This window comes from Triturus cristatus, chromosome 2_1, assembly GCF_964204655.1.
Source record: "Triturus cristatus chromosome 2_1, aTriCri1.1, whole genome shotgun sequence".
Classification (NCBI taxonomy): Eukaryota; Metazoa; Chordata; class Amphibia; order Caudata; family Salamandridae; genus Triturus; species Triturus cristatus.
Genome location: NC_140581.1, coordinates 10,367,246 through 10,393,324, shown reverse-complemented (window position 1 = coordinate 10,393,324; position 26,079 = coordinate 10,367,246). Strand labels below are relative to the sequence as shown.

Sequence of the window (26,079 nt, the reverse complement as noted above, 5' to 3'; positions counted from 1 at the left end):
ACATGGCTCACTCCTTCTAATCGAAGTGTGTGAGTGAGCGTGGGGCGCCTCACTCAAAGCCACATCTCTTTGATTCACACATGGCTCACTCCTTCTAATCGAAGTTTGTGAGTGAGCGTGGGGCACCTGACTCAAAGCCAATCTCTTCTATTCACACCTGGCTCACTACTTCTGGTGTCAGGGTGTGAGTAAACTCTGAGTGACAATTGGACGCCCTCTTCTGCTCTGGACATAGCTCCCTCATTTTGGGTTGGATTTACTTTGAACGGGGCTGAGACAATAGCTAAAATACAAACATTTTTGTTTTTTCTAAAATTAAAAAACTGATGGGCATGCTTCTTCGTCAACAGCAGCTCGTGACATGTTTTAGGTTACTCTTCTCTTCCTGTCCCTATTCTTCCATTTTGTGTACACTTCTGTGATCATCTTATTCCTTCCAGTTAGATTCCCTTGAATCTCAGATTCTGTCTCTACAGACTACAGACATCAACAAGTCCACCGCTCCCAGAATCCAACAGGTCTTCTACTGGCTTCTGTCAGAATTTCTTGTGTCCTTTTCTCTTCTCTACCTCCCTGTGTGGGATTTCGCAATTGAAAACATGACTGTTGAACAGTAAAAATTACTTTCTGTACTGGATGACTCTGTCGCAGGGATTCCGCTTGTAAAGCAGGACTGTGCCTTGGGATGACAGGACTTCAGAATATAGAGACTGAGTCTCTCTAGAACATCAGTATCTGTCAGCCCAAATCCTGGCTATCTCCCAGCGCCTCACCTGAACTCAGAACCTTCCCAGAGTAACAAGGGATTTTTGCAATTTAGAAAATAACCCTCTAGCCACCATGGGAACTGTGGAAGAAAATAATCACCTTTCGTCTCTCACTCATGCATGCTCGTAGTAAACATAAGAAAGAAAATTAAAGAAAGTTTACAATATATTTATTGAAAGTATCGTAGGTGTGGCGCAGCGGCCATGGCAGCTGAACTCCAGAGCACGAGGCTCACGGTTCGATCCTCGGCTCCGGCGGCAGCCCAGCCCAGCACCATGTGACTCTGGGCAACAGCTCACTTAATCTTCCCAACGGCCCCCAGAGCCTGCAGACCCTTAGGGGTGATTTGTTTGCGCTTTACAAATACCGGGTTATTGTGAAGCAAAAGTGGTGCAATGACTAAGTAGATATCATTACTATCAGGCTGTATCAAATAAACATCCCCACCATGGCAAGCTATCTATCTGGGCCTATCCTTTCTGTATGAGCACAGGAATATATACGTGATCTCTGGGATCGGCAAGAGACCCCAGACCTGGTGTATCTAGTTAGGTGGTCGGCACCATGAGTAAACTCAGCTAACTTAAGGCCGTATGTCAGGCTCTGGGTGTCTTTGCTCCAGGACAGGTCTCTCTGCTGGAATTCTCCTCTCTGGCCCGAAGGGGCCGGGAAATAGTTTATATCATAAAACTATTGTGCTGGAGATGAAGCTGAGCGACTGTGTTCTTTCTAAACATTAAGAACTGTTGCTGAACATGCAAAGAAAACAGTACACTATGCTGTTATGGATTCGCAGCAACCTTGTACAAAATGTGTATATGAAATCCAAAGAATGTGTTATTCGTGGCTGTGCAAAGCGAGTAGAGGCAGCCTAAAACGCGAAACTAAAGGAGAACCAAAGTGGGCCCAAAAGGGGAATGAATGCAACTCTACTTTCTAGGCCTCTGCTAGGGATAGTAGGTGCCCCTACTGTTTCCAATGCATAATAAGTGCTTACAGCAGGTGTTAATTCATCCTGTGTTAAGCTTAGGCTACGTCAGCTTCAGCTGTCTGTAAATAGATTTGAATGTTTCCGATACCCACAGATGCTTAGAGTGGGCTCTGGAGATCAGACATTGCTGGGTCTCATCTTAGAGTGGGCTCTGGAGATCAGACATTGCTGGGTCTCATCTTAGAGTGGTCTCTGGGGATCAGACATTGCTGGGTCTCATCGTAGAGTGGGCTCTGGAGATCAGACATTGCTGGGTCCCATCTTAGAGTGGGCTCTGGAGATCAGACATTGCTGGGTCTCATCTTAGAGTGGGATCTGGAGATCAGACATTACTGGGTCTCATCTTAGAGTGGGCTCTGGAGATCAGACATTGCTGGGTCTCATCTTAGAGGGGTCTCTGGGGATCAGACATTGCTGGGTCTCATCTTAGAGTGGGCTCCGGGGATCAGACATTGCTGGGTCTCATCTTAGAGTGGGCTCCGGAGATCAGACATTGCTTGGTCTCATCTTAAGAGTGGGCTCTGGAGATCAGACATTGCTGGGTCTCATCTTAGAGTGGTCTCTGGGGATCAGACATTGCTTGGTCTCATCTTAAGAGTGGTCTCTGGAGATCAGACATTGCTGGGTTTCATATTAGAGTGGGCTCTGGAGATCAGACATTGCTGGGTCTCATCTTAGAGTGGGCTCTGGAGATCAGACATTGCTGGGTCTCATCGTAGAGTGGGCTCTGGAGATCAGACATTGCTGGGTCTCATCTTAGAGTGGGCTCTGGAGATCAGACATTGCTGGGTCTCATCTTAGAGTGGGCTCTGGAGATCAGACATTGCTGGGTCTCATCTTAGAGTGGTCTCTGGGGATCAGACATTGCTGGGTCTCATCTTAGAGTGGGCTCTGGAGATCAGACATTGCTTGGTCTCATCTTAAGAGTGGTCTCTGGAGATCAGACATTGCTGGGTCTCATCTTAGAGTGGTCTCTGGGGATCAGACATTGCTGGGTCTCATCTTAGAGTGGTCTCTGGGGATCAGACATTGCTTGGTCTCATCTTAAGAGTGGTCTCTGGAGATCAGACATTGCTGGGTCTCATCTTAGAGTGGGCTCTGGAGATCAGACATTGCTGGGTCTCATCTTAGAGTGGGCTCTGGAGATCAGACATTGCTGGGTCTCATCTTAGAGTGGGCTCTGGAGATCAGACATTGCTGGGTCTCATCTTAGAGTGGGCTCTGGAGAGTCTCATCTTAGAGTGGGCTCTGGAGATCAGACATTGCTGGGTCCCATCTTAGAGTGGGCTCTGGAGATCAGACATTGCTGGGTCTCATCGTAGAGTGGGCTCTGGAGATCAGACATTGCTGGGTCTCATCTTAGAGTGGGCTCTGGAGATCAGACATTGCTGGGTCCCATCTTAGAGTGGGCTCTGGAGATCAGACATTGCTGGGTCTCATCTTAGAGTGGTCTCTGGGGATCAGACATTGCTGGGTCTCATCTTAGAGTGGTCTCTGGGGATCAGACATTGCTGGGTCTCATCTTAGAGTGGTCTCTGGGGATCAGACATTGCTGGGTCTCATCTTAAGAGTGGTCTCTGGAGATCAGACATTGCTGGGTCTCATCTTAGAGTGGGCTCTGGAGATCAGACATTGCTGGGTCTCATCTTAAAATGGGCTCTGGAGATCAGACATTGCTGGGTCTCATCTTAGAGTGGGCTCTGGAGATCAGACATTGCTGGGTCTCATCTTAGAGTGGGCTCTGGAGAGTCTCATCTTAGAGTGGGCTCTGGAGATCAGACATTGCTGGGTCCCATCTTAGAGTGGGCTCTGGAGATCAGACATTGCTGGGTCTCATCGTAGAGTGGGCTCTGGAGATCAGACATTGCTGGGTCTCATCTTAGAGTGGGCTCTGGAGATCAGACATTGCTGGGTCCCATCTTAGAGTGGGCTCTGGAGATCAGACATTGCTTGGTCTCATCTTAAGAGTGGTCTCTGGAGATCAGACATTGCTGGGTCTCATCTTAGAGTGGTCTCTGGGGATCAGACATTGCTGGGTCTCATCTTAGAGTGGTCTCTGGGGATCAGACATTGCTTGGTCTCATCTTAAGAGTGGTCTCTGGAGATCAGACATTGCTGGGTCTCATCTTAGAGTGGGCTCTGGAGATCAGACATTGCTGGGTCTCATCTTAGAGTGGGCTCTGGAGATCAGACATTGCTGGGTCTCATCTTAGAGTGGGCTCTGGAGATCAGACATTGCTGGGTCTCATCTTAGAGTGGGCTCTGGAGAGTCTCATCTTAGAGTGGGCTCTGGAGATCAGACATTGCTGGGTCCCATCTTAGAGTGGGCTCTGGAGATCAGACATTGCTGGGTCTCATCGTAGAGTGGGCTCTGGAGATCAGACATTGCTGGGTCTCATCTTAGAGTGGGCCCTGGAGATCAGACATTGCTTGGTCTCATCTTAGAGTGGGCTCTGGAGATCAGACATTGCTGGGTCTCATCTTATAGTGGGCTCTGGAGATCAGACATTGCTGGGTCTCATCTTAGAGTGGACTCCGGAGATCAGACATTGCTGGGTCTCATCTTAGAGTGGGCTCTGGAGATCAGACATTGCTGGGTCTCATCTTAGAGTGGGCTCCGGAGATCAGACATTGCTGGGTCCCATCTTAGAGTGGGCTCCGGAGATCAGACATTGCTGGGTCTCATCTTAGAGTGGGCTCCGGAGATCAGACATTGCTGGGTCTCATCTTAGAGTGGGCTCCGGAGATCAGACATTGCTGGGTCTCATCTTAGAGTGGGCTCCGGAGATCAGACATTGCTGGGTCTCATCTTAGAGTGGGCTCCGGAGATCAGACATTGCTGGGTCTCATCTTAGAGTGGGCTCCGGAGATCAGACATTGCTGGGTCTCATCTTAGAGTGGGCTCCGGAGATCAGGCATTGCTGGGTCTCATCTTAGAGTGGGCTCTGGAGATCAGGCATTGCTGGGTCTCATCTTAGAGTGGGCTCTGGAGATCAGACATTGCTGGGTCTCGGCTACACACAGCTTTAGCTGTCTGTAGGCAAAGTTGTTGTTTCCAATCCAAAGCAATCGCTGAGACTTGTCTTTGGGTAACCCCCTTGCCCATGATTCTATGGGTTTATTTTCCATCTAAGGTCTCCTCTCTTGCCTGGATGACTATCTTTCTAGTTCTTGTGTTTGGCCCACCCAAGAACATTTCAGTCCTGCTTGTGTCTTATCAATGTTTACTTCAGGGGACTTTTTCGGGGTTTCTCTTCAGACAGTTATACAGCTTCATAACCTCTTAAAGTGGTCTCTATGCCTGCTCATGATTGGTTTGCTTTTTTGCCACAGTCGCTCTTATGCTCGGAGTGTGTGGTCTTCCCCTTCCCCTCTGTATGTAAGCATCTGTTTTTTTCCTCACTTTCGTCCCTGTCTTTAAAGTGTGGTAGCTTTCCTTGCTCCCATGATCATTTAACACCCACCTCATGCCTTTGAGGCCCCCCAACTCATATATGTTCCTGCCTTGCTGTATGTGTTACCTGTGTGTTAAGGGAAGACTCTGAGATACTGCATTCATTAAAAGTGTCACGAAAAGAGTCTTTCAAATTCACTTCGACTGATAACCATTGTAACTCTTTCCCTTGCTTGACATCACATCCAAGATATCTTTTTTTGTTTATTTTTTACTTCACTTTTGACTTCCACAGACTTTTCTCTGTTTGCAAATTGAAGGCAAAAAGAACAAGCATTTGCAATGCAATCGGTCTTGCCATTGGGATCTTGTGAGTGTTTACCCAGAGCTATTGGATCTGGGTAAACATGTTTAAGTCATGTTATTAAAAATTAGTTAATTTAACAACAGCCCACAAACCACTCTGTACAGACTTCCCATTGCAAGAGCTACTAGAATTATGTGGCAAATGTATCTAAATATTCTAACACAGTTATCGAAATTATGCAGCACGTTCTCTTGCAGAATTAATTTAATCCATTTGAACTAAACAAAATATGTTTTGAAAAAACTGGAAATAGAGTGAGAAACTATGGGGTACATTGATGGCAAGCACTCAAATCAAAGTACCCCTAGAGCAGGTGGAGTGAAAAGGGCTTGTAGGATACGGATGACCATCATCTGACAAATCTGCGTCACTGAGTTTCTTAAGTGCACAGCAAAAGGATTGCCAACCCTGGAGAGGTTTAGACTTAGAGGCTCAATATCGTAGATGAGCATGTGCTGCGCTCCGCTGCCTTTTGGCTAGATCTGCGATAAAGAAATACCACATACATACATGTAGATCATAAAGGAAACAACACAGCCTAGTACATACGTTGATGTGGGAGGGGAAGGAATGCAAAAAGGAGGTGAGGATGGCCAACCCAAGTCCTGTGGTGATTCTATCATGAATTTGATGTCTTTGCTAAGACTCAGAGCTGGCCTGCGGAGCATCCCAGAATGGAGGCCTAATTCCCTCTGACTGGCTCTCAATTGGCAAAGGTCGCAGAATAGTTTGTGTTTATTACTTTCCTTGTCTATGGCTGGTTAAGTTAAAGGGTGGAAAGTTTTCTGGGGAGATGTATCTCTGCAACAAACTGACAGGGCAGACCCAGGGCTCTCTACCAGTGATGCACCAAACGGCAACGACCAGAAGAATGGAGCTCCAGGAACCTACAGGAAAGGAATCAAGCACAAGATCTGCCATTCACCAGCAGCTTCCTGCCATGTGGCTGCACTGCTTGAAGCGAAACTGCTGTTGAATGTAGCAGGTCACAGGGAAGCACAACTGAGAAGCGGAGAGCACAGCAGAGGTTGAAGAGGTTTAGTCTGCCGCGGTTGAGTCTGCGTCTTGCTGCAACGTGGCACATGTATCCCTATATTTTGTAACAATGGGGACAAATGACTGAACTGTCACCAAAAGGAGACTAAGCAGGCTCTTACTAGCATAGATCAGAAGACCCACACTATGCCAAGGCCTTGAAGATGCTCCTCAGACTCCAGAAGATGGATGGATGTTTGAGGGTCAGCTGTGTGGGACCAGCATGGGGCTGTAGGGTTCCTCGTAAACACTGCTCGGCCTATGGGGGGCTCTGTTGGAAGGGGGGCTGTAGGGTTCATCGTAAACACTGCTCGGCCTATGGGGGCTCTGTTGGAAGGGGGGCTGTAGGGTTCATCGTAAACACTGCTCGGCCTATGGGGGGCTCTGTTGGAAGGGGAGCTGCATGGTTCATCGTAAACACTGCTCGGCCTATGGGGGGCTCTGTTGGAAGGGGAGCTGCATGGTTCATCGTAAACACTGCTCGGCCCATGGGGGGCTCTGTTGGAAGGGGGAGCTGCATGGTTCATAGTAAAGACTGCTCGGCCTATGGGGGGCTCTGTTGGAAGGGGAGCTGCATGGTTCATCGTAAACACTGCTCGGCCTATGGGGGGCTCTGTTGGAAGGGGAGCTGCATGGTTCATCGTAAACACTGCTCGGCCTATGGGGGGCTCTGTTGGAAGGGGAGCTGCATGGTTCATCGTAAACACTGCTCGGCCTATGGGGGGCTCTGTTGGAAGGGGAGCTGCATGGTTCATCGTAAACACTGCTCGGCCTATGGGGGGCTCTGTTGGAAGGGGGAGCTGCATGGTTCATAGTAAAGACTGCTCGGCCTATGGGGGGCTCTGTTGGAAGGGGACCTGTAGGGTTCATCGTAAACACTGCTCGACCTATGGGGGGCTCTGCTGGAAGGGGTATACTTGGTAAGACATGATGGGTCTTGAGAGCGGTCACAAATGATCAACATACTAGGGATTACCGCTGTGTTTCTGACTAGAATGACGCGTGCTTTCCCTTGCTATAGGCCGTCACTCTAAAAGTGACTTCCTGTCACCACAACAAACACATGCCACGTCCATGACATGAAGGCATTGGTTTATTTGAGATCTTACAAAAGCCATTACACGCTCGTTAATCTATGATCTGCTCTTTGGGATCCTGTGTGTCGGGCGTTTGGTGTCCATCCTACTGTCCTAATGCAATGCACAGTCATTGTTTTTTGTAGATTATGAATTTTAGGTCTCGTCAAGAGATGGTGTTAGCTTTCTAGCCAGTCCTGTGTTTCCCCAAAAATCATAATAACAATGCATCCATATGATATATTGTTTTATACTCTGCCTTTGGCCGGTCCCACTCACCCATTATTCTGTTCTATAGTTAAAAATATTTCCTTCCACTCACTACAGCAAACATCACGGGGCAGTGGCCACCCCACTGCCCCCCCTGGCCCTGTAAGCTTCAGCATTGTGCCTGGTCACGTGTCCACAGCTGCTTGTAAAGTGCCCTTCAGTGCCAGGCCTGGTGTGTTTGAGCAGCTGGGCCGCGCCTTTCTTTATTTTTACATATTACATATGTTTGCGCATAAAGAAAACACTGCCAGCTTACCATGGCAAACCTGTGGCTTTACCAATGCTGCTTGGAGTGATTTAACAGTGAACAGCTGTCATTTCTTTAGAGCCAGAGTAATGGAAGCCTATGCCTGACAGACCCACAAGACAAGGGCCTAGATGCTGCATGTTATGCCATTAACAGCCTTGTCCTTTTTTTGCATTTTATTATTAATCAAGGGGTGTGTTCTGTAGGATGTGCAGCTTCAGTGAGATCAGTGTGCTGTGCTCACTGAAGTGTGGCCTTCGGGCAGTCCATCCCTCCTAGATCTCTCCTATAAGGTCTGCTAGTGGGGCTGCATAGTACCCCCAGGGGCACCCCGCTTTCCCCCCTCCCCCAAATTAGGTTACCCAATGAAAACCCAAGAAACAGTTGTAAGTGGGTAACAAATGCTGCAGGTTTATTACATAATTCCAGTATATGTAATAGGTGGGTTATCTTACGGGCGATCCAAGGGCAGGTGGCCATCTACTTCACCTGCCCGCCTGATGAGCCGGGCAGCACGGGAACGACCCGCAAGTGCTGCCCCCCAAGTGATTCTTTTTTACGATCACGTGCCGTTGAAATTCTACTCACACCCCCCCTCTCGGGGCGGAGCGTCGCATAGCAAGCCCCCGGTTGTTCAGGCCCACAACCGCCCGCAGGCCTAGCGTGGCGCCGACCGGCTTCCGGGACCTCTCTGGAGGCTCCTCGTTTTGGCTCAGGCACCACGTGGTGCCGCGCAGAGGTACCCTTTGTACCGGCCTGCTTCCAGATCGCCCTGTAACTCCGCCTGCAACGAAAAGGAAAACATTACAACGCTCAGAAAAACCCCCCCCCAACCACGCCTACGCCGGGTAAGCGGTAGGGAGGGAAAAGGCAAGGTGGGCGACAAAAGAGGTCGCCAGTGAGGGTGGGGGAAGGCTAAATAGCCTCCCCCTCACACCTGGGCCAGGAAGTGACGCGCGGCCCTGACACGGAGGGGGGCACCAGTCTGTGTCCCTGCCCCCCCCGAAGGAGGGAGTGGGGAGGGGTGACCGGGGCCCCGGGGCCACTAAGGCGCCGACCGCCGAGTGGCCCCCTGCGGGGGCCGCGGTCAGCGGCATAGTACCCCCAGGGGCACCCCGCTTTCCCCCCTCCCCCAAATTAGGTTACCCAATGAAAACACAAGAAACAGTTGTAAGTGGGTAACAAATGCTGCAGGTTTATTACATAATTCCAGTATATGTAATAGGTGGGTTATCTTACGGGCGATCCAAGGGCAGGTGGCCATCTACTTCACCTGCCCGCCTGATGAGCCGGGCAGCACGGGAACGACCCGCAAGTGCTGCCCCCCAAGTGATTCTTTTTTACGATCACGTGCCGTTGAAATTCTACTCACACCCCCCCTCTCGGGGCGAGAGGGGGGGTGTGACCGGGTGACCGGGGCCACTAAGGCGCCGACCGCCGAGTGGCCCCCTGCGGGGGCCGCGGTCAGCGGCATAGTACCCCCAGGGGCACCCCGCTTTCCCCCCTCCCCCAAATTAGGTTACCCAATGAAAACACAAGAAACAGTTGTAAGTGGGTAACAAATGCTGCAGGTTTATTACATAATTCCAGTATATGTAATAGGTGGGTTATCTTACGGGCGATCCAAGGGCAGGTGGCCATCTACTTCACCTGCCCGCCTGATGAGCCGGGCAGCACGGGAACGACCCGCAAGTGCTGCCCCCCAAGTGATTCTTTTTTACGATCACGTGCCGTTGAAATTCTACTCACACCCCCCCTCTCGGGGCGGAGCGTCGCATAGCAAGCCCCCGGTTGTTCAGGCCCACAACCGCCCGCAGGCCTAGCGGGGCGCCGACCGGCTTCCGGGACCTCTCTGAAGGCTCCTCGTTTTGGCTCAGGCACCACGTGGTGCCGCGCAGAGGTACCCTTTGTACCGGCCTGCTTCCAGATCGCCCTGTAACTCCGCCACAGCCCTGGAGGCGGCTAACCGTCGCAGCCAGGGCCCCCCACCAACCCGCTATAGTCTTACCTGCACCTCTCCTATCTAGGGCTTCCTGCAACTAGCTGCAAGGGAACCATCCCTGCAGACAGAAGAGTTTGACATTCTGCCACCTCATGACAGTTTGACAGTGCTCGCGGGACTCAAACCCTGTGAGATCCCTTATAACCACAGGCCCAAGACTTACCAGTGAGCTATAGCTCCTGGAGTTGTAGATGGCCCCATCTATGTCCCCAATCCCTAGACGCTATCCTAATCGGATAGGGTCTGTTGAAATAGAGGGGCCTGTGAAGATGTGCGATAACTATTCGCCCCCCAGCGGGAAGGTTACACCTATTCACAATCCTGGGCCTGACCGCTTTGACTATTATGACGAGAAGGGTTACTTAACATTTGTACAGTCCCCTCAGATAGTTAACCTGGGGCACGGGAGTGCACCTAACTGCCAGCGCGTGACCATGGGCAAGGGGCGACTCTTGCCCCTGCCCACCATCCCTTATACCTTATAGGAATTATGCCCCTACGGATCCCTCAGTGATGATCCCCTAGGCATACCAGCTTCGGGAATCTGTTTGGCTTAAGCGTTGCGCGCTGTCATAATGTCCCCTTGTGTTTGCCCCGCTGACACCCCAGATATTGGGGCAGCAGCACCCATAGCGCGGTAAAAGTGTCCGTAAACCAGGATCCCAGTCTCCTGCAGCTGCCGTACGCGACCATTGATTCCGGTGGGGAGTGCCACCAACCGCAATGGTCCTCCAAGCATTACGGAAAGCCCATTTTTACCTGGGCCTCTCTCCAATTGATGGTGATTACACCCAGCTGAAGGCCAGAGGCCCGCCTAAGGAGCCTATTCACTTGTTTTGCTACCCGGCTCCCTTGTGGGAGGGCCACAGAGTTAGGGCAACGCGTGTGCTCCCAGGGCACGGTGCTGCTGGAAAGCAGATATCTGATACTCACACGCTGGTACCTTATCTGTTGCTAAATGCCCTACTGCAGGAAGTTTCCCAAGAACCGTAGACTTCGCGGTCCCACCTAACTTGATCCCATCACCTGGGGGGAACCCAGTGGTGGCAGGACCTGCATGGTAACGCCATCCCGGCGTAGCTATCGCTTATTTGTGCCGCCGAAGCAGGCAATGCCCCCTTAGTCTCAAGTTCTACCCCTAGAGGATAACCTTGGGAGCAGACAAGTCTGTGGGAACCAACCGGAAACTTTGGTGCAAATACCGGCCCTATTCTGAACGTAGCGAATGCTGCACGGTCAATAATGCCCTGATGCCCTGGGGCTCTACGTGGTCTTTACCAAACTTTGAACGACCGCACACTTGCTATATAACAACCATACCACCCACCAGCCGGGTGGAAGGTCTTCATTGAAGCAACCCGAAATCTGTCTTTGGTTGCAGGGGAATGCCCCCCAAAGTACATCTGGACCTATTCCTATATGGTTCCTTCAGCTACTCCTCCTGCAGGCCTAACTCTTGGTTATGGTGCCCAGCTCAGTGTTCTGCAGGCCAATCGGCTTAACCATGAACTATCGGTCGATTTGAGACAGAGGTAAACCACGGGTTGCAATCCGCTCGCGAGCGGCGCACCCGCAACCACTTGGACAATCACGCCGGTAACCTTGTGCCGTGATTTAGGCCCTAGTGATGCGCTATGTGGTGACCACTTATTCTTTTGCCGCTATGTCAGTGCGTCCCCGAATTCAATGCGATTGGGGCGCTGAGCTGCACCCATACCTAACCCATCTAGTGGCTCAATCCAGACTTCCTTTAGCATTAGATAATAACTACCATTCTATCTCGGTTGCGTTGCCCTGCCCGACTAGGCACCCACCCGGGTGTCTAGGTTACAGTTAGATATGTGTGAGTTCCCCATATCAGTGACCGTTGAAGGCGGCCCACATAAGCATGTTGGCGGGGCCAAGTTGCGGGCTTAAGCATACCTCTTTTAGACTGTCGGCAGCGACCCGTGTTTAACTGTTACTAAAATGGCAATGACAGTTCTACGTTAGGACTATCCCCACACTGGTCCGCCCTGCCCAAGGACTGATGCACCTGGGAGGGCGAGGCCGTAAGCAAAAGGGGTGGGTAACGAGACAACAACAATGACAAGCGACCCAAGCCCCCTTTCAGCAAAAGGCTGGAGACGAGCGACACGTGGTCACGTGTGGTCAGGATCGGACTGCGCGACCCTTACTGTAATTAGCACTTATATGTCGCGCGAACTCGACCCGAAGGTAATGGCGCGCCGTTCATGAGCACCGTATATACATACATCATCAGGCACGTGGATAATAATTATCTGGCCAGAGTCACCGCGTGACCCGCCCGAAGGTGTTGGGAGTGCAGAACATGAGCCCCGTATTTACATACCTTATTCGGGCACGGTCGATTAGTGATTAGCTCAAACCGTACTGCGCACCAAATAATTAGAGCGCCGGACACAAGCACCGACCAAATAACCCGTTCAGGTGCAGGAGGAGTCGTAATGCCCGGGATCGCCTAATGCGCGCGAATGTGGGCACGAGCAACTTCTTGTGAGTAATACATATACCTGTATCATGTGTCTGCATCATAGGAAGCCAGCCACCACATGTTGCCTATTTATCTAGCGCGCGCTCGACCGGAAGTTTTGTGAACATGCCTGCACTTGTATCAAGCATCTGCCTTATAGGAAGCCAGCACATACATGTTGCATATTTGTGTCGCGCAAACTCGACGCCAAAGGTATTGAAGCGCTGTATATGAGCACCGTACTTACACAAGCCGGCACGGGTAGAATAGGGGATTCGTACCATATAACATGATCGCCGTGCCCGGCCACACGAGCACCGCACCAGATTAACCCTTGAGGAGCGGGGGGGATTAGTAATACCCGTAATCGCGTGATGTGGACAGTGCATGTCTTGGTATCATGTGTCCGCCTTATAGGAAGCCTGCAATTACATGATGAATAGTTATATCGCGCGAACTTGACCGGAAGGCATTGGAGCACTTTAACATGAGCACCGACCGAACCGCGCGAGTACCGCACCAGATTCTCCATTGAGGTGCGGGGGGGTTTATTAATGCCCGTAATCGCGTATGTGAAAATTGCATGCACTTGTATTATTTATCTGCCTTATAGGAAGCCAGCAATACATGTTGCATAATTATATAGCGCAAGCTGAGGGTGTTGGAGCGCCTTACCTGAGCACCTTATTTACATTACACATTCAAGCACGGGGAGCTTACAAGATTCGTATCATACTAAACGGTCCCCGTGCCAGGTCCATTGCGCCTGCCGCACGCAGCCCACTGCATGCCCCCCCACCCTCAACGGCAGCGTAGCCGACGGGCGATAACCTTAACCAGGGAGTGCCACATGAGTTGCACCTCCCGCGATCAGCGGGGACCCAGCCAGCTCCCAGCCGTGCAGTGCTGGTGTTATGGGGCCGTGAACCCACGCTAGTCTCCTACGTGCTCGAGTATATGGGAGCAAAATCTTGCGAGCAATGCATGCACTGGTATCATGGATCTGCCTATATAGGCAGCCCGCAATTACATGTTGCATATTTATATAGCGCGAGATCGACCTGAAGGTATTGGAGCGCTTTACATGAGTGCCCTATTTACGTTACACATCCAGGCACTGGGCGCTTAATTCAAAATACAATATTACGTGATCGAGTGTACCAGATAACACGCGCACCGCACCCGATTATCCAGTGAGGTGCAGGGGGTATAGTAATGGCTGCAATCGCGTAATGTGAACGATGTATGTACTTGTGCCATGTATCTGCCTTATAGGAGGCTAGCAATTACATGTTGCATATTTATATAGCGCGAACTCGACCGGAATGTAATGGAGGACTTAACCTGAGCACCGTAATTACATTACACCTTCAAGCAGGGGGTGCTTAAGAGAATCGTACCATATTACACACTCCCCGTCCCGGATCACGCAAGCGCCGCACCAGATTATCCATTGAGGTGCGGGGGGGTTTAGTAATGCCCGAAATCGCCTAATGTGAACAATGCATGCACTTGTATCATGTATCCGCCCTATAGGAAGCCAGCAATACATGTTGCCTAAATATATAGCGCGAACCCGACCCAAAGGTATTGGAGCGCTTACATGAGCACCCTATTTACCCTTGGTGCCCCTGATATGCCACTTAAGGCCCTAGAGGCAGCCAGCAGTTACAGCTTGCATAGTTATCTAGTGCACCCTCGCCCCGGAGGTCTTGGCGCCAAGTGAGCGCCGTATTCAAATTCCATATTCCGACACTGAGGGCTTAGTCCGCTATCTCCCGCTCGAATGTCCCCGATCTTAATCACCGTTTAAATGACACATCGGGGCACGTGAATATTGAAACTCGCATAATTGCTTGCTTCTTGACGGGCCCGGGGAGATCAAGTGATTTGCCCAGGATCCCAGGCTGTTCAGCGTCATTACCGAGACTCGCCCCAAATTCCTCGGATCCGAGGTCCGGCGCACGCGCTGCCCCAGCCAATGTGTGCGCGACCTCACGGCAACTTGGCCTGCAGCGGCAAGCCAAGTTCCTATCAAGATGATGCGGTGTTCGGTTGAGAGACACCCTCGAAAGTGTCATTATTAAATCCAGGAACACATCAATACAAGTTAATCTTCTTTATTGATGACAGCACGGCAGTACATCCATCCAGCTGCAGGGTGACTAACAACTCACACCACCACTGGCCAGAACCGTCCCTCGTTCCATGCTGGAACTTGGAACTCAAGCAAAACATAACACAGCGCAAGCCACTGCCAACACTGTGCAACACTTAAAGAAACATACACATTAAAATACAACATATCCCCCTTCTTTACACAAAACAAAAATAAGAAAATAAACTAAAATCAAAAACAAAGTAAAACAAACATTTAACAATACCAGAAAGATGTTAAACATAATCATTCAATTTTTTGGGAAAAAACTTAACCCGGTCAGAAGATCTGTTCTTAGAACAACCAGGATCATATCCCTTCACACCTCCTGATTCAGCCATAGGACCAACCTCACATTCATTGGTGCGCATTGATTCAACAGGCACCTCATTTAAAGTACCATGCCTAACATTTAGAGGACACTTTGCAACTCTTCTAGTGTTCCAGACCTTCCCATCCTGAGTAGCAACTGAGTTCCTAAAAACTCTTTTGACTTGAATTGCTTTACCATATCTACTAGAACCCTTACAGATGATTCCTGGTTTCCGAATTCTCACCCAATCCCCAACTCTAAAACTAGGGACACGAGTCCTCCACTTCTTATCAAACCACAAACACGTTCTCATCTGTTTATGCTTCACCCTTGAAGCAACATCCTCAACACACTCACTGCTCTTAATTTGCTTCACACACTTATCTCGAAACCACCAAGGACAAATTTTAGAAGCAGGCTCTCTTCCTTTCAACAGTCTGAAAGGACTCACTTCAGTAGTGGTGTGAGGGGTTATTCTGTATAACCATAACCTCTCTCTAACTGTATTCAACCAATTCTCACCTTCTTTCATGGACTCCACAATAAAATCCTTCAACACTCTGTTAAACCTTTCTACCTGTCCATTTCCATGCGGTCCATACAAAGAAGTAAAAATATGTTTAATCCCACACTCTTTCACAAAATCTTTCATTTCCATTGAGGTGAATTGCACACCGTTATCAGTGACCAAACAAGAAGGACAGCCTTCTCGTGCAAAAACCTCTTTTAAGAAATTCAAAACCACATCTGTGGTAACTTTGTTCACAAATTTCACTTCCGGCCATTTCGAATGATAGTCTACTAACACTAAAGCAAATTTACACCTTTCCGGGAGCATGTTGAAAGGGCCTGAAATATCAAAAGCTAACCTTTGCCATGGTTCCTTTGGCCACTCTACCATCCTTAAAGGAGGAGTTTTAACACTGAGCATCCTTTCACTTGAAACACATTGTTCACACTCTCTTACTTCACGATCAACCAATCTATCAACCCCAGGCCACCAAAAAAAATTCCTAATTAGGCGTTTCATGGATGAAATCCCTGGATGAGTTCTGTGGGCAATCTTGAGTATAACTTCTTGCATATCTTTTGGGGGAAAGCACTTACCCTTCTTAAACATAAAATTTCCTTCTACTTCTAATTCACCTGCAACCTTGAACCAAGGTAATAACTCCGGTCTGATTAAATTTTTACCAGGCCAACCTTCCAACACAAACCTCTTAATGTTTAACCAATCCTCATCCTTTTTGACACTTTCTTCCCACAAAGCTTCACTAATATCCTGAAACTGTGCAGGAATGATGTCATTTATGTTTAAAACAAAATCAATCTCCCTCACTACATTTACGACACTAGGAGTACAAGGTAGTCTTGAAAGACAATCGGCAGTGACGTTACATTTTCCTGGAACATATTCTGTTTTAAAATTATACTCCTGAAGCCTAGAAGAAAGCCTCGCAATTCTCGCAGTGGAATTCCACCCACCACCCGAAGACAAAATGTTGACTAACGGCTTGTGATCTGTTCTTAACACAAATTTTCCTCCCCAAACATACAACTTGTAATGCTCTATTGCCCAAACACACGCCAGTAGCTCCTTCTCAATCACAGCGTACTTTCTCTCTGACTCATTTAGAGTACGCGAAGCGAACGCCACGTTCCATTCGTCTCTACCGTACCTCTGCGAAAGTACACCTCCGATGCCATATAAACTGGCATCTACAGTGATGATACACTCTTTATTAACACAAAATGGCCTCAAAGTGGGTGCACGTACTATGTCCTGCTTAATATTTTCAAACGCTTTCTCCTGGTCACTACCCCAAATGTACTCAGTGTTCTTCCGTAGTAAAACTCTCAGAGGTTCCATTTTGCTTGCAAAATTGTTCACAAATTTGCTATAATATTCACACATCCCTGCAAAACTCAACAATTGTTCTTTGTTTTTAGGAGATGGTGCATTTGTGATGGCGTCCACATTAGATTTCTTTGGTACAACCCCATCACCTGAAAGAGTGTGGCCAAGGTACTCAACAGATTTCCTGTACAATTTACACTTACTTTCCTTCAGCGTAAGACCACTACTCTCCAATCTACTACAGACCTCTCTGAGGTGAACTCCATGTTCCTCCTCATTTTTTGAGAAAACCAAGATGTCGTCCTGAAAACATTTCACAAAAAGATCTACATCTCTAAATATTCTAAACATAATCCTCTGAAAAACCGATGCAGCTGAAGCCAAACCAAACGGCATTCTGGTGTAACGATACAGGCCTTGTGGAGTAATAAACGCTGTAAGATTCTTTGACTCCTCTGCCAAACAAATTTGATGGTACGCAGACCTTAGATCTAATGTAGAAAATACTTTTGCTCCCTCTAGCATTGACACCACTTCATTTATGTTCGGCAGAGGATGACAGTCAATCACAATGTTCGAATTTAAAGACCTCAAATCAACACACACTCTCAAATTTTTGTCTGCTTTGCGTACCAAAACGATGGGAGAAACCCACTCTGAAGACTCAATCTCCTCAATAATTCCCTCCTCCGTAAGTTGTCTCAACATTTCTCTCAACTCCTCTCTAACATTTATTGGTACACCTCTCAACCTCTGTACTACAGGGCGTGCCTGAGGTTTCAAAACAATTTTGTGTTCAAAGTCTTTTAGCTTACCCAATTTCTCACAAAAAACTTTTTTATACTTGTCTACCAACCTTTTCACTTTCTCATTATTGTCCAAAGATGCCACCATCCCATTTGAGTATTGATCCCCAAGTATAACTGGTTCATCTGCTCGTGGATTTAGCATTATACCTAGCTTCCACTGGTCTCGCCATCCTAGAACATTCACTCCTTTTATGGCAATGTACAATTTAATTTCTACACATCTACCCTTAAACCACAACTTGACAGTAAAATACCCTTCCATATCAATCCTAGTACCATCAAAACTCTCTGCAATGACATCACTAGCATGCAACTTTTCCCCCACACTTGCTTTCTTCAACCTCTCTTCAAAATATTCTTTGGATATTATAGTCCACGGCGATCCAGAATCAGCCATGAGTTCAAGATCCACACCCCACACCTTGACCAAACATTTAGGAGACTCCAAAATAATCTCATTACCCGCACCCTTATTAACAATAGAAACTACAAAACCTCTCTCGCAAACTGTATTGACTTCATTTTCTTCCCTTCCTGGCTCACAGTTATTAACCTCACTCCCACAAATGGTTGAAATTGACCGGGGAGTAGGGGTAAAATTAGAAGAACCACTCCTTCTATTGTCTCTGCACACCATGCTGAAATGACCCCATCTTCCACACTTCCTACACTCCCTGCTTATTGCAGGACACCCTCTGAAAGATGCCAAATGTGTTCTGCTGCCGCATCTATAACACATGTTTTGACCACCCTGGTGCACATTACTCCTGAATGTATTCACACTGTTGAACCTGTTACTCACAATTTTTTTTTCTGAACCCTCCTGCATGTTGCTTCCACCATGCATGCTGCTTTTCTTTTTTTTTTTTTTTTTTTTTTTTTTGTGAAACCGTTTATTACAATCTCAAATATATACAGGTATGGGCCTACAACCTTCCGGCCGGCCGCTAAAGTGACAGAAATAAATGACATATATACAATAAGGCACTTGGCGTTACAGAGACGCTAAAGCAGGAGGTATCAACAACGTGGGCCACATGACTCTGAGCCCACAATACGGTTTCGTTTTATACAACACAACAACATAAAACCACACCCGCAAGGCAACCCGAGAGCGAAAGTGACAACATATGCTCCTCAAATGGGGGGACCCCAACCATACACTAAAATCGAAGGAGGGGAAGGGGAATAGGTCCAGGACTGGGAAAACACTGTGCCCGGGATTGAGGGAGGGGGTCATCTAGGGGGACGGAGCTGGTGAAGCGGGAGGCAACAATGGCGGCTCGCAAATACCCCCGCGGTAGGCGTTCCAGGGGCCCCACACCTTCAGCCACGCCCCAGGCTTACCCCGCGCCACATACACCACCTTCTCTCGGAACATGCACCAATCCATGTGTTCTTTCCAGGCCGGTACAAAAGGGGGCTGGACTGTTCCCATGAGGCACAGGGTCAGACTGATTTGCATATGGCCATGTCTGAACTGGGGTGGCGGAGTGAGCTAAAGAACGGTGATGGATCAAACCCAGATCTGTTGACTGGGTGTGAGTGTTTGATTGGTTCTGACGCTCCGTCCATCACCACCCCCTTTTGTACCGCTTTGTTCGCCATAAGTTGGCAGGGTATGCTCAGACGTGAGTCCCTTGCTCACTTTGCCACTGGATTCAAGCAAGCCTGGCTGAAGACGGCTGAAATGCCAGAAACCGGTCCTAGGAAGCTTGTTTCCGGTCCAGGGAAGACATGGCTTGGCAGTTCGGGCTGGACTGTTCCCATGAGGCACAGGGTCAGACTGATTTGCATATGGCCATGTCTGAACTGGGGTGGCAGAGTGGGCTAAAGAACGGTGATGGATTAAACCCAGATCAGTTGACTGGGGGTGAGTGCTTGCAATGTTCAACACTCCGTCCATCATTTCCTTTGGTTTCTGCTTTGTTCGCCATAAGTTGGCAGGGTATGCTCAGACGTGAGTCCCTTGCTCACTTTGCCACTGGATTCAAGCAAGCCTGGCTGAAGACGGCTGAAATGCCAGAAACCGGTCCTAGGAAGCTTGTTTCCGGTCCAGGGAAGACATGGCTTGGCAGTTCGGGCTGGACTGTTCCCATGAGGCACAGGGTCAGACTGATTTGCATATGGCCATGTCTGAACTGGGGTGGCAGAGTGGGCTAAAGAACGGTGATGGATTAAACCCAGATCAGTTGACTGGGGGTGAGTGCTTGCAATGTTCAACACTCCGTCCATCATTTCCTTTGGTTTCTTCTTTCTAGGCCGACACTGCCGGGGGCCTCTGGGATCCCCACAGTTGAGCGATGTCACGTTTAGCAATCATATAACCCAGCGTCACCCATCGCGTCTGCGGAACCGAGTAGTCGGTCGGTTCCCACACATTCAGCAGGCATCTCCTCGCTTCAGGCACCAGCACGACATGCGTAACCGCTCGCAGGACCTCATGCACACCACGCCAGAATCGCTCCACCCTCGGACATTCCCACAGAATATGTAAAAAGGTGCATGCTGCTTTTCACGTTATTTTTTATAACACATACTTCCTCTACACTTTCACTTTTTTTTACATTCTGCCTGACAGTCTGCATCCAACTCTCAGACTGTTCCACTGCTTTTGCATTAGCAATAGCCTCTGTCAGGCTAGGATCCCCCATTACCCACAAGTTCTCTTGAACTTTCTTGTTCCTCACATGCACGATAATCTGATCCCTTATCATTTCATCTGCCATCATTCCAAATTTGCAATGAACACACAGAGCTCTTAACACCGTTAAAAAGTCATCGAACGATTCTTCTTCCTTTTGCTTTCTAGTATAAAACTTAAATCTGTTCAGTGCGATACTTGTAGCAGGTTTGAATCTTTTTTCTAATCTCTGTAGCGCTTCACTATAAACATTAATATTCTCCTCCCCTACTTGAGGTGCACTTGTGGTAAAGCTCTGAAAACATCTTGTCCTTCCGAACCCAAACAGTGCAGTAGGATACTCTTTTTCCTCTCCGCACCCATTCTCTCTCCATCAATCGCTTTCATGTACGTCAGAAACTCTTCTTTCCACCTTGTCCATGGTAGAGGTGGATCTCCCTTATTCTGTAAGAACTTTCCTGGAGGATCAAATTGCATCTTTATTTCTCTCTTTTCACTTCGAACACTAGTCTTCCTTTTCCTTTACTTTTACTGTCCTAGTCTCTTTTCCTACACGTGTGCTTCACAGACTGCGCAACAATATTACTTTCTCCAGTAAACCCTCTGTCTTTGGTTGGACAACGCACACCTTCCTCTATATTCTCCTCATGTGAAATTTTCCTTTGCGTTTTTTTTTTTTTTTAAAATATAAAACACATTTCTATATATATCCTCAACTGATCCTCTCTTTCTTCTTTATAAAATTATTTCTTGCTTTCCTTTTGTCACGAAACACATGTGCTGCTAAATCTCCTTATTATCCTTCTCTTTTGCCAAGTAAAACAAACAGCTCTTCACCATGCGTTTGCAACGATAAACTTTGAATGAAACAGAGTACTTCCCACCTTTTTTCCTTGAACCAGCTCCTTATTTTACACTTTATACGAGATCGCCGTTGCTTCCTTGTAACCCAGAACACGTTACGCTAATCATCCGCGTCGCGCACTTCGTTCTGCTCCGCTCTTTTGTTGTTCTCCGTTGCTAAGCAACGCTGCTTATTCCTCACGCTCCGCACGTCTTTGCGCGTTCAGCGTGATGACGATGACTGTACGTCAGAGCCTTCCTCCTTCCTGCACCCAGACGCGAATGGAGAACGCTTCTTCCGTCAACGTTCTCTACCTCGCTCCACCAACATCGAGATGACGGTAACTTCTTTTTTTTAAATATTTCTAAGTATATGTCTTACACATCGCTCCTTGCGTCCAAAATGCTACTTCCACGCCGTCTTTCTTCCTCTGTACACCGCTTCCGATACTTTCCCTTGTGACTTCCTTTCGCCTTTTTTTTTTTAAATCCGCTTTCTTCTCTTTTTTTCCCCGTGGATCCAGTTACTCTCAGTTCCCGTGCTTCACTGACATGAGAGATTTTTCCGCTCGTCGCCAATATTAAATCCAGGAACACATCAATCCAAGTTAATCTTCTTTATTGATGACAGCACGGCAGTACATCCATCCAGCTGCAGGGTGACTAACAACTCACACCACCACTGGCCAGAACCGTCCCTCGTTCCATGCTGGAACTTGGAACTCAAGCAAAACATAACACAGCGCAAGCCACTGCCAACACTGTGCAACACTTAAAGAAACATACACATTAAAATACAACAGTCATGAAACCTAAAACAAGAACCGTGAATCTGCACACATCGCAACGAACACAGGAATGCCACCAATTACACCCTTGCAAATGTAGTCCACGAGGAAACGGGCAATGCCTACGAAACGGGACAACCCCGCAAGCCACCATCCAGCCACACCGGCTGAACAGCAAGGTCGCGTGTCCCTCGATCACAAGGTGGACGCCGCACCCTTGTGCAGCGCGAGCTCGCCGAAGGAACCTGAGCGCCCACATGAGCACCGTAACCATCTACACGCCCCGGCACTGCAGGCGCTTCCCCACCAGACCGCCGGACCTACGCGTGTGCACGCACGCACCCTCCCCCAAGACACTGCATCTCTCCTCGGGCCAAGCATTGCATGGGGGGGGGCGCCGACATCATTGGCCCGCGAGCTCGCGGCCTGCCCCCGCACATCGGGTGAACCCTGACCAAGCGGGCCGCACCGCACCCTCAGCGGCACCCACCGCCCAGGACCACGCGGCCCGCCATGTTCCCCCCCCTGCGCGGCGCCCACCGCTCCGCGCCATGTCCCCGGGTCCGCAGTGAAAGGCAAGGGTTAAATGAAGCACTTGGACGCTTCTGTCTGCTTTTGAAGAGGTGATGTGGTTATCACGGATCTCGGCAGCAGGCTCCCTCTACGCTGAGCTGTAACGTTTGCCTCAATGCCTGTCCCGCTCCACACAGCACCAGCTGCCCCACCGCGGACACAGCAATCGTCAGCGCGAAAATTGGCCTCCACGCGCTGGGGGCCGCCAGGGACGCCAAAACCGCACGGGGCTGGGCCGCCCGCCCGTGTCGGAAATCGATCCCCGATGCCCTCAATCGGGAGCCGGCCGTCACGAATGGGGCACATCAAAGACACCGCGCGAGCCCCTGACCCACCTGCCTCCGAGCCCTCGCGCCCCTCGCTGTCTCAGCGGGGCGCGGGCTCCACGGCCCTCCAGGAGCCTTAATTTACACAAGTACAGGCAGTACGCAAGGTATTGCCCAGAGTCACAGACGCGCTGTGAGGTTCCGGCGTGTGTCGCCCTGTCCGCGGCGCCACACCTCATCGCAATGATGCGGCCCGGCAGGTGATGCATCGCGTGGCTCGGACCCGACACCTCGCCCTGAATTCAAGCGAATTAAACCCAGGAGTGTGGCTACTATTGGTGCAGCAGGTGCAGTGGCACCATGTCCGATGACCCTTAGGGGCATATTGAACCCTGATATTGTCTGTATTTTACCACCGTCACAGCAGCGACAAGGACAGTGTTCCTTGTTTGCACCAGGACCCATGGCACCCTGCACAAAGCTGTGAAACCCTGGGCGCTTCTGTGGTAATCCCGCGGCCCCTGAGAAACAGAACGGGGGGCGACTGGCCACGCGGTGTGCCACGGAATAGAATTTCAAAAGCTCCGACTGACCCACGTAAGCAGCGTGACATGGGCAGCTGCGGCCTCTGGGGGGCGCTGTGACTGGGGGATATTGTTCTCTCCCAAAACACGAGTGAAAGCTGGGGAGAGCCCCCACGAATGAACGATGACCGCCCGCCACCCTCTGCAGAGTGATTAGCCCGAGCTCGCGGGCTGAGTCCCAGCTACCGTGCTGTTACAGCGACGCGTGGGATGACTACCGCTCATTTGCCGGCGCCACTAAACCGTAGCAACCGCTTACTACGCTACCCCAACCCCCATCTTGCGCCCCCTCCGCCCGTGGCCATCCGAGCCACAGGGCCCCGTCGACCTGGTACTGCCCAGGGACGGGGCCGGGGCGGAGTGGGAGCAGCAAGACTCACCGTTGCTGACGAAGAACACCAAACCGGCGTGGGGGTCGGGATCGCAGCTACGAGGCGACAGCGACCGATAAAGGCGAGGTGGGCGACAAAAGAGGTCGCCAGTGAGGGTGGGGGAAGGCTAAATAGCCTCCCCCTCACACCTGGGCCCGGAAGTGACGCGCATTGCGCGTCACTTCCGGCCCTGACACGGAGGGGGGCACCAGTCTGTGTCCCTGCCCCCCCCGAAGGAGGGAGTGGGGAGGGGTGACCGGGGCCCCGGGGCCACTAAGGCGCCGACCGCCGAGTGGCCCCCTGCGGGGGCCGCGGTCAGCGGCAAAGAATCATCTATGAGAATGCCTCTGAGCACAGAGTATCCAGGTGCTTAGTGTGAGCAAACGCACCCCTCTTCTAATCCAGAATGAACTTCCAAAGAAGGGGAAGTCTGTGGCCCTTTGAGGGACAGCAGATAAGAGTAACATCAGATAGAGAGATCACTGTGCCCGGCTACTTCCTGAGTATGCAGCACCTCGCCTTTATATCAGGAGATCCCGACGACACGTCACACCTTCATCCACAGTGGACATCTCAGTGGCCTGTGTTGCTGTCCCATCCGATTCCTTTCAGACCCTCAGAAGCCACATTTGATCATGAAAGGAATCAAAGACGTGGGTGGCGAGTTTGAGCTTCGCAGATGTCCACTCCGCGCTGATTCGTGTATACGTCGTTATGCACTAAAAACTGGGTGGACGGGACATACACCCCTTTTTGGCAGATGTCCTGCACACACCAGCCTCTATGACCCACCCTGGTACCATAGGGTTAATTGTGCTTTGGACCCACCATGTTTCTTTATAGAAATAGGTTTCCCTCCTCCGTCAGACACAAGAACTGCCTTATTCACACCATAGAGGGAGCTATTTAAGTGTAGTGTAGGAATCACTGTTTGTAAGTTATTAGTTAAAACAAAGTGGAACTTTTTCCACAATCAAGCGATCCCATTGGTACATGTTCCACAATCAAGCGATCCCATTGGCACATGTTCCACAATCAAGCGATCCCATTGGCACATGTTCCACAATCAAGCGATCCCATTGGCACATGTTCCACAATCAAGCCATCCCATTGGCACATGTTCCACAATCAAGCGATCCCATTGGCACATGTTCCACAATCAAGCGATCCCATTGGCACATGTTCCACAATCAAGCGATCCCATTGGCACATGTTCCACAATCAAGCGATCCCATTGGCACATGTTCCACAATCAAGCGATCCCATTGGCACATGTTCCAGTGCCTTTGTAAACTGGCCAAGCCTTGTCTGTGTCGGTCCTGTGGTGTGGTGTCCAGTCCCTCGAAAGTCACAGATGGATGTGCCCGTTTAATGCTGGACACGTCCCTGTGAGACCAGGGGGGTCGGCGGAGGGGGGCTGGCTTTGTCTTTCGTTACACGCCGAAGTACATCCTACAACAAGGTTATAAGTGGCAAGCAGAGACATGCGTTGTTTGTTTTAACAAGCTAATGTACGTCGGCTTCGTGCCAGGCTGGTTAGAGGGGAGAACTGGGGAGATGGGGGGGGCTGCATAGTTTTCACGTGTTCGGTGGCAGCAGATCTGATAAGAGATTCGTCTCAGGAATAAACGAGACATAACAAATTGGTAACAATACGTGAAGAAGACAGCGGTATTGTGAAACCAAACCAAAAACATAACAAAAAAAAAACACGTCTAATTTCAAATCTTCCCAGTTATTCGCTAAATTACTGCAAATTTGAATGAGAATTTCCAGCTAAACCAGCAAGTCCTTCTAGTAGAAAACTGTCAATACCCTTCTGTGATAAGGTTACTCCGACTCCATATCCTGTGACAAGTTATGTCTGCGAACGGCGGCAAATAGGAAGGAGACATGAAAGATGCATCCATGTGCACAGGGAAGACCGGCCGCCAGGAGGGCCCTTGGCTTTCATTCATTGGCGATGCCAGGGTCCAGGCACCATTACACCCTTTAGAGAAAGCCGAAGCCTCACGGAGGGGAGGCTGTGATTGCCGGGCCGTGTAACTTTAGAACAGATAGCTGAAAGCAATCTCCCTTCTTCCCGTGACTCCCCCTCTTTGGGCTGGGGGTGCAGGGTGGGGAAGCTTCCCCTGCCGCACTCGTGCTCTGGAGGCATGCTGCAGGGACAGTAGCTGGCACTCTGCCCGGGCTCCGCTGCCTCGCGCTCTGCCCGGGCTCCGCTGCCT

At 49.8% G+C, this 26,079-nt stretch overlaps 1 protein-coding gene across 1 annotated transcript in view; it reads left to right on the top strand.

Annotated features, from left to right (window-relative positions):
• The window catches only part of LOC146863607 (uncharacterized), a 442,187-nt gene that overhangs the window by 332,235 nt on the left and 83,873 nt on the right, over positions 1–26,079 (top strand). The window lies entirely within an intron of this gene.